This window comes from Aedes aegypti, chromosome 3 (genome assembly GCF_002204515.2).
Source record: "Aedes aegypti strain LVP_AGWG chromosome 3, AaegL5.0 Primary Assembly, whole genome shotgun sequence".
NCBI lineage: Eukaryota > Metazoa > Arthropoda > Insecta > Diptera > Culicidae > Aedes > Aedes aegypti.
In genome coordinates, this window is record NC_035109.1 from 402483153 (window position 1) to 402500939 (window position 17787).

The window sequence follows — 17787 nt, forward strand, 5'->3', positions numbered from 1 at the left end:
CAAATAATTGGGATTCATGGAATTCTTGCTAAATTACTGAATATTTATTTTTACAGTTTTCAAGTTACCTTATGAATTTCAAAATCTGTAAACTTGGCTTTACCATGAACTATCTTCACAAATTACGGATCATTCGTGATTTTTGTGATTTTTACGGGATTTTTGACCGTTTGCAAACTAAAAAGTGATACCCTGTCATAATATCTTTCAGTGTAAAATAATCAACGAGCAGCTGCTATCTTTTTAATACTTGGAAGAATGTGTAAAACTTCTTATGAGATTTAAAGTCTGATTAAGAAGCCACAACAATTCCCTTTCAGTCATTTTACCCCTAACATCAAACAACTCTCTTGATATTATGAATGGAATATCTACCTAGGCCATTACATCAATCGTTATTATTGCAGTTACATGATGGAGCCTTTAGTTGCCCTAATTTCCACAGATTTTGTGTTTTCGTGTAACAATGTTAATCACCAAGGATTCGAATGATTCGATGAACTCATTCACCACCTTGGAAGTAACGTTCATCATCACATTCCTTCTTAGCTAAATCCCGTCGAACTTTATTTAGCACAACACTCCGCCATCCTAACTATGGTTGCTTCGCTTTTAACTATCCGCGAAACAAACAGTTTGACTGGATATGCTTAAAATCGCTACCGATATGCGACGCTGCTGGCTTAATATAAAACAACACACATGAGAGTCCTTCTTTTCCTAGTGCCAAAGGGGATTCAAGCAAATGGATTGTTCACTTTAAATCATCGACAAGTCTTGACAGTTTCTTGAAAATATTCTTCTCCATGATTTTTGAATTTTATAGGTTCAGTGTCGTCGTAAGCTGCTATCGAAAAAGTAATTTTTGGTGGAGCTTATTTCCCAAAATCTTCTGTTATCAAATTTGTAAATTGGAAAATGATCATCGGTCCCAAAATAACATCCTGTGAAAAAAAAGAGTATTGTTGGTCAAGGGATTTTTTAAAAAGGGGAAATATCTGCAAACAGATGCCTAAGAAGGTGGTGAAAAAACCTCGCTTATCGTACACAGCATCAGCGTGGTGGTTCTGACGGCCGCAAACCGCGCGACGAGTGAAAAGTTAAACTGCTCAAGTGGTGTAAAGTGCACCAACATTACCCTTGACCCGTTTTTTTTTAATTGATGCCGAGGTCGGTCCAGCGATTCCGGTTGGAGAATGACTTCCGGTTCACTGGCGCTCTGATGACTCAAGCCGGTGATACGCTACGTACTATTCAGAGTAGTCCCCGGCGGTGGATCTATCGTACTCCGACGGAGATTTCCCCGGCGTCAGAAGATCTCCCGAACCGATGCTATCCGAGCAGATGCCGAGGTCGGTCCTGCGATTCCGGTGGTGGGAAGCTTCCGGTTCACAGGCGCCCCGACGATCATTTGCCGGTGCAACAACGCGATCTACTCAACTAGTCCCCGGCGGTGGACTTAGCCTCAGACCCTTATCTCCCCGGAAGCACACTACGGTATTTCTTCGGGAGGGGCAGTATATTAGAGTGGTTCAAAAAATCGTTTTAGCTCCACACCGCTCATTCGATTCTAGATCGGATTCTGAGTGTCCTCCCAAAATTTGAGCTCATTTGGATGAAAACTGAGACTGCACAAGCCCTTTGAAGTTTATATGGGAATTACTATGAGAAAAACAACCAATTCATTCAATCGGTCATAGTGTTTTCCCATGTGCTCTTGGGGATTAGAACTACGTTGATACTGTGAGATACATTCATCAGCTACATCTTTGCCGAAGACCGTTTTTAAATCGGACGCCTCAGTAATTAGTTATTGATTTATATCCAGTCACAAATTCTTCAGCAGTGCTCTTTTAACTTCTGAACAGGCAACATTGCTGCACCTGGAGCGAAAGATAGCACGCACAAATCATGGCTACTATGTTTTACTGCATATATCCAGTGATGCCTGCAGAACAGCCCAATAAATATAGCCAAAGTTTTACAACTCATTCAAAAATCAATAACTAATTACCGGGACGTCCGATTTAAAAACGGTCTTCGGCAAAGTTGTAGCTGATGAATGTATCTCACAGTATCAACATAGTTTCAGTCCCCAAGAGCACATGGGCAAACACTATGATCAATTGTATGAATTGCTTGCTTTTCCCATAGTAATTCCCATATAAACTTTAAAGGACTTGTGCAGTCTCAGTTTTCATCGAAATGAGCTCAAATTTTGGGACGAAACTCAGAATTTGATTTAGAATCGAATAAGCGGTGTGGAGCAAAAACGATTTTTTGAACCACTCTAGCAGTATATATAGCACAACACAAGTTGCAGAAGTAGAATAGGCAAATTGCTTCTCCTAGCCGACTTAAACAATGTTACAAGGGACCAGCCTCATTCCTTACCGATCGCTTGTAGCAGCCGGTTGTGTTTACCGCATCGCTAATCTAATCGCTTTGTAGTGGTGGAGTTTTTTTTCCACTGTCAAAATTGTGTTTTTTTTTATATCGCGAGTTATCTCACCGAGGACGAAGACGATTATTTCCGATCGCCGTGAAGGAAGGAGACACTTGTAACAACGGGTGCAACGAACAGTGGCAACAGCAGCAGCCAGAGCATCCAAGCAAGCCAGCAGTTTCTATCCATTCGTTAAGTAGAAATTCTATTCCATTCGCTCTATTGTTTCCCCCATCCCATACCACGTGGTTGTTGTTTTTTCTGGCAAAACTCTCAGTGGTCCTCAAACTACGGTTCCAACTTATTTTTTTTTTCACGATTTAATTTTTTTTCTCTCGATTTTTTTTTATTATTATTCTTATTATTTTTTTTTTTTTGAATTCAATAATCCCCCTAAAGTAATAATCAACATTTGAATTTTTTTTTCTCGATTTTTTTTATTATTATTCTTATTATTATTATTATTATTTTTTTTTGTTGAATACAATAATCCCCCTAAAGTAATAATCAACATTTGAATTTTTTTATTATTATTATTAGCTACATTAGTGATTTTCAGGCCGTGGCCTAAAAATAAGCCTATATTGCATTTTTTTTTTCTTTCTTTTTTACATTTGTGTTCCATCTCCCCAACTACGGAGCTATTAGGCTATTGTAATGGACACAGTGGATGATGGCGGGGGGCCGAAAAGGTCCGATATTTCCGACGATGAAAACGGGTCACTTAAATCTCCCTCGTATGAAGTCTTGACAAAGACACAAGAGTCTATGGATACTAGTCCCGTCAATGACAATGCTATGATTCCCACTACTTCTGGGACAAATATTGCTGGATCGCCAAAACATCCTATGGTTTCTCAGGATATCGAACATTCTCAAACAAATGGTTCTTCTAGTACTTCCTCCTCAAAGACCCCCCGCCTTAAAGCTTACCCACCCGGATCTAGGGCCCCTTTCTGGTTTTCTTTCGGCCCAAAGGTAAACCGTTAAACAAACTTCAAATCCAAAAGGATCTGGCAAAGTCGTTCCGAGACATTATCGAGGTGTCTTCCCCTAGTCGTAACAAATTGCGGGTCACCGTCAGTGACCGTGAACAGGCCAACAAGATTGCTGCCCACGAGCTTTTTCTAAGGGAGTACCATGTCTATGTCCCAAGTCTTGAAGTCGAGTGCTCTGGTGTGATTACCGAACCGTTTTTGACATGTTCAGACATCATGTCTGGCACTGGAGGTTTTAAAAATCGTGCCGTTCCTGCAGTACAGATACTTGATGCCAAACAAATGAATAAGGTGTCATCTGATGGCTCCAAAACGCCCTCAAACTCGTTTCGTGTAACCTTTTCTGGGTCAGCTCTTCCCGATGTCCTCGAGATTGGGCTGCTTCGTTTACCTGTCCGTCTCTATAAACCGACGGTCATGCATTGCGAAAAGTGTCAGCAGTTGGGTCACACCTCTGCGTATTGCTGCAACAAGCCCCGTTGCAGTAAGTGCGGAGAGCAACATGTGGAGGGCCCTTGCCCACAGGAACCGAAATGTACCTGTTGTGGGCAAGCTCCCCATGATCTTTCCGTTTGCCCGAAGTTTATAGAGCGGGAGCAACATACCATTCGGTCTTTGCAGCAGCGATCGAAGCGATCTTACGCAGAAATTCTGAAAAAGATTGCTCCGACTGCTGTTCCACCAGCTCAATCTATTGCTAGCAATAACCTCTTTTCTTCCTTGCCTATAGATGATCATGGCTCTTGTTCTGAAGATGGAGAAGAGTACACTGTTATTAACACAGGAACTAAGAGGAAGCGAGCCGTTGCAAAACGACTCAAGCAACCCCAGCAAGCTTCTCAAAATGTCTCCGATCAACAGGCTCTTCGGCCATCTCTGGAAAAATCAAGAAGAGATAGAAACCGTGCCAAGGTTCCACCTCCAGGTTTTAAATTCTCAGCTGGAGACTTTCCATCTCTTCCAGGGCCATCTAAATCCCCAGATGCCTCAATTTTCCGCCCAGAAAACAAACAATCTTATCAACAGGGAAGTAGACATGAAAATGTTAATACTTCCGGAAAGATGACACTTTCTGGGTTAGTGGATATCATCTTCGAAACGTTGGAAGTCTCACCCGCTATAAGAAACCTCATAAATATGATGCTTCCTTTGGTGAAACCTCTTCTGAAGCGACTGGCTTCAAACTGGCCTATTCTTGATTCTTTCATATCCTTCGATGGCTAATTTATCCAACGAGGTCGGGGATATGATCGAAGTACTACAGTGGAATTGTAGAAGCATTATAAGAAATTTAGACGCGTTCAAATTTTTAGTTCACAGCACCCGCTGTGACATATTTACTCTTTGTGAAACATGGCTAACTTCTGATAAAGATGTCTCTTTCCACGATTTTAATATTATTCGCCTAGATCGAGGGGATGGTTATGGAGGGGTGCTCTTGGGGATCAACAAGCTCCATTCCTTTTATAGAATTGACTTTCCCCCGATGACTGGCACTGAAGTTGTGGCATGTCATATTACTATACGAGGCAAAAGTTTCAGCATAGCCAGCGTATACATACCGCCTAATGCCAGAGTATCTCGCAGAGATCTATTGGCCATATGCTGCGCTATGCCAGCGCCATGGTTAATCCTAGGAGATTTTAATTCTCACGGTACAGCCTGGGGGTCACCAAAGGACGACCACCGCGCTTCCTTGATATATGACCTCTGTGACAACTTTAATTTGTCAATTTTGAACACTGGGGAAGCAACACGAATAAAACCTCCAGATCCTCCAAGCATGTTAGACCTCTCAATCTGTTCGAATTCGCTATCATTGGATTGCACGTGGAAAGTTATTCAAGATCCCCATGGTAGTGATCACCTGCCGATCAAAATTTCAATTACCAATAGTTCGTGTCCAGTTCGTCAGATCAACCTCGCGTATGACCTCACCAAGCACATGGACTGGGAAAAATACGCTGAGATGATCTCTAACGGCGAACAGTTAGTTGATGTGCTTCCTCCGTTGGAAGAATGTAACTTTCTCTCCGGGTTAATTATCAACAGTGCCCTTCAAGCACAGCGCCGCCCTGTCCCAGGGTCTACGGTACGAAGGCGTCCTCCTACCCTTTGGTGGGACGACGAGTGTACCAAGGTTTTTCGAGATAAATCCGCCGCGTTCAAAAAATATCGGAAGCGCGGCTCTCGAGAAAATTACGAGCGATATATCGACCTCGAGCGTACATTTAAAAATCTCGTAAAAGCGAAAAAACGTGGATATTGGCGTAATTTTGTTAACGGACTATCACGGGAAACGTCGATGAGAACACTTTGGACCGTCGGGAAAAGAATGCGAAACGCTTCAACGGTTAATGAGGATCGCGAAAGCTCTCCTCGGTGGATCTTCGATTTCGCCAAGAAGGTCTGCCCGGATTCCGTACCAACGCTACGAACCATTCGTGACGTTCAAACAAATAGGAACGATATGGATACACCTTTTACGATGGTAGAATTCTCACTTGCTCTTCTTTCATGTAACAACTCTGCCCCAGGGATGGATAGAATCAAATTCAACATGCTTAAAAACCTCCCAGACGTCGCGAAGAGGCGCTTGTTGAATCTATTCAATATATTCTTGGAGAGCAATATTGTTCCGGATGAATGGAGACAAGTGAGGGTGATAGCCATCCAAAAACCCGGTAAACCCACGTCGGATTATAATTCGTATCGTCCTATCGCGATGTTATCATGCATTCGAAAGTTGTTGGAGAAAATGATTCTCTTTCGGCTTGATAAATGGGTTGAAACGAATGGCCTTCTATCAGATACACAATTTGGTTTCCGCAGAGGCAAGGGAACGAGCGACTGTCTTGCGTTACTTTCTACAGAAATCCAACTGGCCTATGCTCAAAAAAAAACAAATGGGTTCAGTCTTCTTGGATATTAAAGGGGCTTTCGATGCAGTATGTATAGACGTCCTTTCAGACAAACTCCACGAGTGTGGTCTTTCCCCGATTTTAAATAACTACTTGCATAACTTGTTGTCTGAGAAACGTATGAGCTTCTCTCATGGAACCTCAACAACTTCACGAATTAGTTACATGGGTCTCCCCCAGGGCTCATGCTTAAGCCCCCTTCTTTACAATTTCTATGTCAGAGACATTGATGACTGTCTCGTGGAAAATTGCTCGCTAAGACAGCTTGCAGATGATGCCGTTGTTTCTGTAACAGGACCAGGGGCGGATAATCTGCAAAGACCACTGCAAGATACTTTAGACAATTTGTCTACTTGGGCTGTAAAGCTGGGTATCGAATTCTCTCCGGAGAAAACTGAGTTGGTTGTCTTTTCTAGGAAGCGAGACCCAGCAGAGATCGAGCTTCAATTCATGGGTAAGGGACTCACTCAAAGCATTTCACATATGTATCTAGGGATCTGGTTCGACTCCAAATGCACCTGGGGAAAGCACATCAAGTATCTGCATCAGAAGTGCCAGCAACGAATCAACTTCATGCGTACACTCACCGGAACATGGTGGGGAGCTCACCCGGAAGATCTGATAAAGTTATATCGTACAACAATTCTCTCGGTCCTCGAATACGGAAGCTTTTGTTTTCTATCCGCCGCGAAAACCCACATTTTGAAGCTCCAACGTATCCAGTATCGCTGTCTTCGGATAGCCCTAGGATGCATGAACTCGACACATACAATGAGTTTAGAGGTGTTAGCAGGAGTATTGCCTTTATCAGATCGCTTTGCGGAATTATCGCTCCGGTTCCTCATCCGCTGTGAAGTGTTAAATCCATTGGTAATTGAAAACTTTGAAAAGCTAATCGAACGAAATCCTCAAACAAAATTCATGACACTGTACTATTGGTACATGACTCTGGAGGTTAATCCTTCCTCGAACACATCCCACGATAGTTGCTTCCCAGTCTTCTGCAATTCTACCGTATGTTTTGATCTGACCATGAAGCAAGAAATCCATGGAATCCCAGATCCACTCCGTTCGGAGTATATACCACTAATTTTTGCTAACAGATTCGGCCAAGTCAGCAGCGACAGAACGTTTTACACCGACGGGTCAAAAACAAATGATTCCACTGGATTTGGTGTATTTAATGAATTTCATAGCGCCGCATTCAAACTTCAGAGTCCTTGTTCCGTATATGTCGCAGAATTAGCGGCAATACACTACGCATTAGAGCGAATTGCCTCTCTTCCCTCTGATCAATACTTCATTTTCACGGATAGCCTTAGCTCAATAGAGGCTATTCGCTCAATGAGGTCGGTAAAGCACTCGTCGTATTTCTTACGGGAAATACGATGCACATTGAGTGCTCTATCGAATCACAATATCACCTTGGTTTGGGTCCCTTCTCATTGCTCAATTCCGGGCAATGAGAAGGCGGACTCGCTCGCCAAGGTGGGCGCTATGGAAGGTGATATTTACGAACGGCGTATCATCTTCAGTGAATTTTTTACAATTGCTCGCCAGCAAGTCATGGTCAGTTGGCAACAAAAATGGGATGAAGGGAATTTGGGCAGGTGGTTACATTCTATTCTCCCACAGGTATCGAATAGACCATGGTTTAAGGGGTTGGACATGAGTCGAGATTTTATTAAGGTAATGTGTCGCCTGATGTCCAATCACTACTCCCTAGGCTCACATCTCTTTAGAATAGGTCTTGCAGATAGCAATCGATGTGGTTGTGGCGAAGGTTACCACGACATAAACCATGTCGTCTGGTTTTGTTCCGAACACGAAGTTGCTAGAATTGATTTATGTGAATCCCTCAGGGCCCGAGGAAAACCAGACAAGGAAGACATTAGAGATGTGTTGGGTAGGTTGGACTTCGATTACATGCTCCTCATCTTCAAGTTTCTGAAGAAAATTGATGTTTTCGTTTGATCCTTTCTGTCTTTCGTTCTGCTTGTCCACCTCGTCTCCCCCTCTAGTTTTTGTTGTATCGTTACAGGTCGTTCAAGTCCACTCTTTGATTGATAAGCAGCATCATACCGCTACATCGCTGCTGAATGTCATCAATCAAACCCTCGAATCCCATCCTTATCCACACAAAATTGTATTCCCTAACCTCGACCAAACCGCGAGTCTTACGGTTCCCCAAAACTAACATAGTATGATAAGAAGCAACACGAATTTGTAAAACAAATCAAAATGAATTCGGCTCCGTTATGCCTGACGGCGCTTGAGCCTTTTAAATAAACGTATAAGAAAAAAAAAAGGGACCAGCCTCGGCAGGGCTTATCCTGTGCAGCCAACTCTTGGTTGGCGCGCCATAGGTGCAGCAATTCTAACATAATGCGAATGACAACCCGTAGCTACTGCATTCCAGCACTTGGCATCCGCTCACATTCTCTGGATTATATTGTCGGGGGACATGCCCCCTCCGCGTGTAGCGAGCATGCGATCTCTCACAACAATGCAACGCGGATAATCGAACACGACCATCAAAATAGCTTTTTAGAAGCCTGCACAACTGCACCGGTACCTTGAGGCGATGAAGTGCGTGGGTTGTCTAAACAACCGACTGAAAAACGTCCAGAGTACATTTCTTCTTATTCTTTCTGGTGTTACGTCCCAACTGGGACAAAGCCTGCTTCTCAGATTAGTGTTCTTATGAGCACTTCCACAGTTATTAACTGAGAGCTTTCTTTGCCGATTGACCATTTTTGCATGTGTATATCGTGTGGCAGGTACGAAGATACTCTATGCCCTGGGAATCGAGAAAATTTCCTTTACGAAAAGATCCTCGAGCAGCGGGATTCGAACCCACGACCCTCAGCATGGTAATGCTGAACAGCTGCGCGTTTACCGCTACGGCTATCTGGGCCCCTGTAGACCCCAGAGTAGATTTACCTTTCCTGAATCCAAACTGGTTGTTGGATAGGCTGTCCGCACCTTCTGTGTACGGTATTAAGCTGTTGTGGACCCTTCGAATCTCGTAGACGGATAGGTCTATACGCCGACGGGTCACCTGGTGGTTTCCCCGCCTTTGATAGTAGCACCAATTTCTGTCGCTTCCATACCTCCGGGAAGATTCCTTGATCAATACAGCGTTGCATCGTGGTTTTGAACATGTCCGGATCCGTGTTTACTGCCACTTTTAAGGCAACATTCGGGATACCATCGGGTCCCGGTGAATTGTTTGACGCGAATAATTTCACGACTTCTGTCAGCTCTTCGTTCGTCATCGTCGCCACTTTTCTCCTTCATCTGCCGCATTCGGCGAAGGAGGCCATGCGCTTGTGGGATGATGCGAGAAGAGTACATCGATTATCGATCGCAGCAACTCGGGCGACTTCTCTTGGGGCGCTATGGCACCTTTGGTCTTAGTCTGATTGAGACTCGCGAAGAGGAAAAAAATCAACGTCATCTGCAGCCCAGTTTCCCCTCTCACGAAACGTCAAATGCAGCCCACCGTTTTTATGGCTGAAAAAGTGAAAAGTATTGTGTTCAAAGTAAACTATTATTAAAAACCTCAGTCGGCGGAGCAGTTTTTTCCAATGTTGCAGATAAATCTAAGCAGAAGATTAATTATTTATAATGTCTGCTACGTTTACTGGCATGAAATTTCACTCAAACGGCTATTTATGATTCGATGTGATGCAAACTCAATCATTTCTTGCTGAGAGGTTCATGTGAGGATTTGAACAGCATGCGCATAATTGGTATAAACACAAAGTGGAATAAGAAAAAAAACTCAGCAATCACAGAAAAAGAAGACCGTCTTCGCGAGTCTCGTCTCAGGTCTTAGCCATTACTACTCTGTAGGCGTCACCCCATGGACTAGAATTGGCACTGTCGCATAGACTATAAATGCATGCCCGTTTTCGACTGTTGATTTCCTTTTCGAAAGCCATCTATGCCTCTCTGAATGCTGCACCGCGTTCTTCTCTTTGTGCTTTTGTGCGTGCGCGTTGGATTCTTCGTCTAGCCCGAAGGCAGATTGCTCGAAGATTTGAAATTGATTCGAACCACCAGTACACCGGCGGTCTGTTCTCTCTAGAAGGGCATGGAAGCACCACACGCTCGTGATATCACAGCAACTATCTCTTCATCGTTTAGGTCCAAAGTGTTCCATTCGCACCTCAGGGCGGTGAATACTTCGTCGTCGAAGCGAATCGATTGATGATCACTATGAGTATAACCGTCATCAAAGCGCCAGCTCATGGTACCTAAAACGTTAGGACTACAAAACGTCACGTTGATAATCGATTGTGCTTCATTTCTGCGGAAGGTACTCACTGTACCCAAATTTGCCAGCTCTACATTTAATGCAGCCAGGGATTCCAACAAAAGCTGGCCCCTTTGATTGGTGCAGCGGCTATCCCACTCCACTGCCCATGCATTTAAGTCACCAGCTATCACTACTGGCTGCCGATTAGCTAGTTCGACTATCATACTGTCGACCATGTGGGAAAATTCCTCAATCGACCACCTTGGGAGCGCGTAACAACTGCAATAGAACACGCCGTTGATTTTTGCTATCGCAAAACCGTCATTTGAGCTAGAGACTACTTCTTGGATTGGGTATCGTCCTGTCGTCCCTATAGCTGCTAGCTGTTGAGACCTTTCCGCCACCCAGTTCTCGTTGTTAACTGGTATGCGGTATGGGTCCGATAGTAACACCACGTCAGTCTTGGTTTCCGTGACTGACTGCCAAAGCAGCTGCTGGACTGCACCACAGTCGTTTAAATTTAACTGTGTTACTTCCGTTTTGGTGGCTTTGGTACTCCGCTTGTGCCCGGACATTTGCGTCCGCCCGTTAAGTGTCCGTTGGCTGCTCTGCCGACACATATTCGGCACTTAGCGATTTGCTTACAATCACTCGCCCAATGGTCTTCGATGCCGCATTTTCTGCACATCTTCCTTCTGTTGGGACCATTGCAATTTCACGACTTATGGCTCTTCTCGAAAAACTTGAAGCAAACTTCAGGAGAATTTTGTATGCTCAGCCGGCAAACCGACCAGCCTATCTTCAAGTATGCCCAAGTTCTTCGCCTCGTTGGCCTCTGCAACCGGCAGTTTGATCGCCTGCGGGCCCTTTCTAAGGTGGATGGCCTTTCTGGCCACATCGATGTCACACTGCTCTTTGAGGGCAGCCGAGACCTCTGCTGCATTGGTGACCTCAACCAGATGTTTACACTGGAGAGTCGCTTCAGCAGTAAGGAATCTTACATCAACCTCGTCGCCAAGTACTTCTTGTGCCAGTTGCTTATAGACTGCACCCTTTTCCTTGGCGTCCTTCTTTAAGACTAGGATCATTTCACCAATCCTAGTTCGCCTTATGCTCCGCATGTCTACGCCCAATGGCGATAGCTTCTCCGTGCTTCGCATCGCCTTCAGAACCTCGGCGTATTTCGCTTCCTCCGTTTTGATAACGAGGGCTTCGCCTAAATTCCTACGTTTCCCTGTTTTCGGTTCAGCGCTCTCCTTGGGCTTCGTTTTCAGTTTCCTCTGTTTTTTCTTATTTCCAACTCGTATCCACGGGTTGCTGTTGCTTTGCGCCCGTGGTTCCTGTGGATGCACTGCCTGGTTCGGGTTATCCCTTGGCTCCTTTTTTTTGGCTTTCTTGGCCTTAGGCTTGATGTTGGCCTCTCCTTTGTTGCCATGTCCTCTTGATCGCGGGGCTTGGCTCGTGCCAGCTTTTCCGCTCTGGAGGACGGTCGCGTAGGTCACTTTTCCCTTAGCAACCATACGTCTTTGCGCCACGTATTCATCCTCGGATGGTTCCCTCTTTCGCATCGCGTATCGAATAATATCATCAGGAAAACACTTCGGTCTGACACGACGTAGTGTCTTTTTGGCCTTCTACCTTGCCAAGTTGTTCCTTGGCTTTCTCGTAGTCCTACTTTGCAGCTAGGGCTGATGTCGCAATTTCAGTAGACTTGTTTTCAAGTCTTTGCTGATATTGATTTTTCTCTTGACAAACTCGATGATGACATCAAGTTGCTCAGCAGCTACCTGCATTTTAAGGAGGTACTCCCTATTGCGATCTATGACCTCGATTAGTCCCGGGACATCGGTCACCTCACTCGTTGCACTGGAGCGGCCAGTGCCTGCCGTCGTCATAGAGTTTAGGCTTTTGTCCACACTATTGGAGGTGCACTGTTTCACTGCTACACATTCGCACGCCCCTCGGTGTGCCCAACTACAGAGTGCAACTCCATGCGACTGCAGAATCCATCTCTGCTACACCGGCAACAGCAACAAATGTTGGCGGTTATTTTCCATTACTGTTTTTCTCATCGACGCGTCCAAACGTGTTTTCATTTCGCTATTAAATAAAAGTTGTTCAAAAGTATTTCTCGCGAGTTTATCTTTTCGTGCTTCCTATCCCGATTCCCGTACGCTGTTCTCTGCTGCCGTTTGTCCACCTGCGCCATCAGGTTATGGTCCCGGCTGTGGAACGGAGTAGAAAGTGCGAAAAGTGTTTCCGGCCAAGAGAGCCAAGAGTTGCGTAAGCCAGTGATTTCCGCTCCATGTGAACATTTTGCTGTTGGAGCGAAGACAAGTGAACCGCGAAAGAGCGAATAAATTTTGTGTGAAAAGTGGACGCTAAAATAATAAACAATGAGTGATGCCAAGTTCCAGATCCCAAAATTGAATGGGATGAACTGGCAAACGTGGTGTGTGCGGGTGGAAATGCTGCTTTGCCGTGAGGACCTGTGGCGAGTCATCGAGGAAAACCCTCCGATTGAAGAAGAAGTTGGTGCCGATAAATTCGCCGAGTGGAAAGTTGCCGATCGGAAAGCGCGAGCTACGCTGGTGCTGTTGTTGGAGGATAACCAGCTGCCGCTGGTGAAAGGCAAAACGAATGCCAAGGAAGTTTTTACCGCACTCCGAAACTACCACCAGAAAACATCCCGCTCGGTCCGTGTGAGTTTGCTGAAGAAGCTTTGTTCGACCAATCTCCCGGAGAATGGTGACCTTGAGCAGCATTTGATGACGATTGACGAAACTCTCGATCGTCTCACCGCTGCTGGAACGGACCTGGACAAGGACACGCAAATATGTATGCTGCTCCGCAGCCTGCCTCCCTCGTACGACAGTATCGTTACGGCGCTCGATTCACGAGCGGATGACGACATTTCCCTGGACGTGGTTAAGGCAAAGCTGATGGACGAATACCATCGTCGCCTTGAGCGTGGGGATGTTAAGGTGAAAGCTGAGAAGGCAATGCGATCGACGGAAAATAAATGGAACAGCGGTAAGGAGTCTCGAGTGTGCCACCACTGCAAGAAGCCCGGCCATCTCCGCCGGAACTGTAGGAAGCTGCTTGCCTCCAAGTCGGGAGGCGAAAATAGTTCTAAAAGTGAACCGAAGAACGAAGGGGCCAAAGCCGCCCACAGTGACAGCCGCAGTGTGGCATTCACTGCCGGTGAAAAGTGTTCGTCGTGGGTGATCGACAGTGGGGCAAGTGCCCACATGACCAGCGACAAGTCGTTTTTCGAGGAGCTGCGGGAATTTCCTGGCGGCTGGATTACAGTGGCCGATGGCAAGAAGGTGCAAATCCAAGGAGAAGGAAGCGGATTGCTGATCGGCGTTGATGACAACAACAAAACGGTGCGTATTACCATGGCGAATGTCAAGTACGTGCCTGGGCTATCTACTAGCTTGATTTCCGTCGGCATGCTGGCGCAAAAGCAGCTGACGGTGTGTTTCGACGATACGAGTTGCCGAGTGGTCGATTCTGCTGGCTACGTTGTTGCTATGGGTGGTCGTTGTGGCAACCTGTACTACCTACGGTGCGGCGAATCTTCGTTGAAGGCCAGCGACGGTCATCAGCATCTGGTGAACTGCCAACACCAGTGGCATCGCCGGTTGGGCCACCGCGATTGGGCGGCCATCGAGCGAATCAACAAAGAGCAACTAGCGAGTGGCGTAAAGGTGAGTGATTGCAATCTAAAATTAGTATGTGAGTGCTGCTTGGAGGGCAAATCTGCCCGTAGTCCCTTTCCTCCGGTGACAGACCGGAAATCATCTGCCGTCTTGGATATCGTGCACACAGACTTGTGTGGCCCGATGAAGCACACGACGCCGAGCGGTAATCGGTACGTGATGCATATCGTGGACGACTACAGCAGATTTACCGTTACGTATCTGCTACGAAACAAGAGCGAAGCTGCACAGAACCTGAAGGATTATGTTCGCTGGACCGCGAACATTTTTGGCCGCAAACCGAAGGTGATCCGTTCGGATGGTGGTGGTGAATTCGACAACGGAGAGCTTCGTCGATTCTACAAAGAAGAAGGCATCAAACCGCAATTCACCACACCGTACACGCCGCAGCAGAATGGAGTGGCCGAACGAAAGAACCGTTCCATCACTGAAATGGCTACGTGTATGTTGCTGGACGCCGGACTCGACAAGCGTTATTGGGGCGAAGCGGTGTTGACAGCGACGTACCTGCAGAACCGTCTGCCCTCCCGATCTGTCCCTAAGACTCCGCACGAGCTTTGGTGGGGCCGCAAACCGGACTTGAGTCATCTGCGGGTCTTCGGTTCGCACGCCTACGTGCATGTTCCCGATGTCAAGCGTAGTAAGATGGACGGAAAAGCAACGAAGCTAGTTTTCGTCGGATATTCGCTCGAGCACAAAGGTTACCGTTTTCTCGATCCGGAAACGGAGTTAATCACGATAAGCAGGGACGCAAAGTTTTTGGAGCTCGGAAACGGCACGTCTTCCGTCGAGATTCCGATAGCTGCGTCAGATCCTGGTATGCAGCCGGCAGTGGACAGCGAGATAAAGCTGATACCCTTTAAGGAAGAGGATGAAGAGCTTCCGGCGAGTGAAACATCAGGTGTTAACGATTCATTCGAGTCTGCAAATCAAGAGGTCGAGCCTGCGGAGGACGTTCGACGATCCCATCGGGAAACGCGCGGTAAGGCTCCGCGACGTTTCGATGACTACGTACTGGACTACGACGTTGGAATAGCTGCTTGCGCCATGGAAGAGCCATCAACTTTCCAAGAAGCCGTCGAGAGCCCGCAATGGCGTCGGGCAATGAATGATGAAATGGAATCGCACAAGCAATGCGGTACCTGGGAACTCGTGCCGTTGCCGCCTGCACGAAAGCCAGTAGGTTCGAAGTGGGTGTTTCGTCTGAAGCGGAACGAGCACGGTGAAGTGGTGAAGCATAAGGCTCGAATAGTAGCACAGGGGTTCTCCCAACGCCCTGGCGTTGACTTCGAGCAAACGTTTGCACCGGTTACGTGTCATGCTACCCTGCGTACGTTTTTGACTGTAGCGGCCAAGAGAGGTTTGACCGTTCAGCATTTCGACGTTAAAACCGCTTACCTCTACGGATCGCTAGAAGAGGAGGTGTTCATGAAACAGCCTGTTGGATACGAAGCTAAGGGAAAGGAGGAGATGGTGTGTCGGCTTAAACGTAGTATATACGGCCTTCGCCAGTCGGCAAGGTGCTGGCACCGAAAATTGAACGAGATCCTGATGAAGTACGGATTCAAACCAGCTGATTCTGATCCGTGCCTCTACATCAAGCAAACAGCAACGACTATGGTTTACCTGTTGGTCTATGTTGATGACCTGCTCATCGGATCGTCGGAAGAGGCTGAGATTGCGAAGCTTTTCCAGAGTTTGCAGAAGGAGTTCCAGATGACAAGCTTGGGTGAAGTGCACCATTTCCTTGGCCTGGAAGTGAGTCGCGATGGTGATCGATACAAGCTACGTTTGGGAACCTACATCGACAACCTGATCAAGAAGTTCGGCATGGTGGATGCGAAGCCAGCTAGATCCCCAATGGACGTTGGCTACCTGAAGGCCGAAGATACAAGCCAACCCATGGACGACGTGACGAAATACCGGAGCCTAGTAGGAGCGCTTCTCTACTTAGGCGTTGTGGCTAGACCGGATATCGTTGCAAGCACAACGATTTTGGGGCGGAAATTCTGTTCGCCCACTGAGACTGACTGGAGTGCAGCAAAGCGGATACTGCGCTACCTGAAGGGTACCCGAGACTTCGTGGTACAACTAGGAGGAGATCAGCAGCAGGACTTGATCGGTTACTCCGACTCCGATTGGGCAGGAGATACCGGTACGAGAAGATCGACTTCGGGGTACGTATTCCTGTTCGCCGGCGGCGTCATTTCTTGGGCCAGCCGAAGACAATCCAGCGTTACACTTTCGACCATGGAGGCCGAATACGTGGCGCTCAGCGAGGCCTGTCAAGAAGCCATCTGGCTGAGGCAGCTGCTTCAAGAGTTCGGCGAAAGACAAGCGAAGCCTACAACGATAATGGAGGACAACCAGTCCTGTCTAACCTTCGTGAAGAGTGAGAGGCAGAGTCGTCGGTCCAAGCACATCGACACGAAGCAGCGGTTCGTTTACGAGCTGTGCGTCACGAAGGAGATAAATCTTGAATACTGCCCGACTGAAGAGATGCTAGCGGACGTCTTCACAAAGCCGTTGGGTCCGCTGAAACATAAGAGGTGTTGTGAGCTGTTGGGATTGGTAGGTAACCAGTGAAGCAGTTCCACATTGAGGAGGAGTATTGGAGGTGCACTGTTTCACTGCTACACATTCGCACGCCCCTCGGTGTGCCCAACTACAGAGTGCAACTCCATGCGACTGCAGAATCCATCTCTGCTACACCGGCAACAGCAACAAATGTTGGCGGTTATTTTCCATTACTGTTTTTCTCATCGACGCGTCCAAACGTGTTTTCATTTCGCTATTAAATAAAAGTTGTTCAAAAGTATTTCTCGCGAGTTTATCTTTTCGTGCTTCCTATCCCGATTCCCGTACGCTGTTCTCTGCTGCCGTTTGTCCACCTGCGCCATCACACACTGTTTTCACTTAAGTTGATGTTGATTGCCTCCTTTCTTGGCGGGAACCTCGGCCGGTTACTGATGGGTCCAGAAGCATCTCCTTCACATTCCGCTAGTTGTTTGTTTTGGTGGATCATCTCTTATGGGTACCCCTGAGAGCCGCTCCACTATCCATCAGTGTCACCCGATCCTACTAAGGGAGTAGAATGTCGCCACTGTCAGCATCAAAGTATGTTATCCAGTACATATACCGTTATTTATCCTTATTCGTGCTCTGCCAGTATACATACACGGAGAACAAAATATAGTGTTCGTAATCATTTTTCCGGTCAATTTAACTATATTTTAAGGTTAATTTGGAGATAACTAAAAATATAGTTGAATTGACACTATATTGTTAAACATAACTATACCATATAGTTGTTGATAACTATATTTTTGATTGAATTTACAAACGTCAAACGTCAAAATTTAACTATATTTTTATTGACTCAAAGTGAATTTTATTGAGTTTACAATATTTTGCAATGTTTACTCAGCATTTT

The 17787-nt window shown here is 46.2% G+C and overlaps 1 protein-coding gene across 3 annotated transcripts in view; it reads left to right on the forward strand.

Annotated features, from left to right (window-relative positions):
* The window catches only part of LOC5564135 (hemicentin-1), a 409831-nt gene that overhangs the window by 378819 nt on the left and 13225 nt on the right, over nt 1-17787 (forward strand). The gene's annotated exons all lie outside the window — the stretch shown is intronic.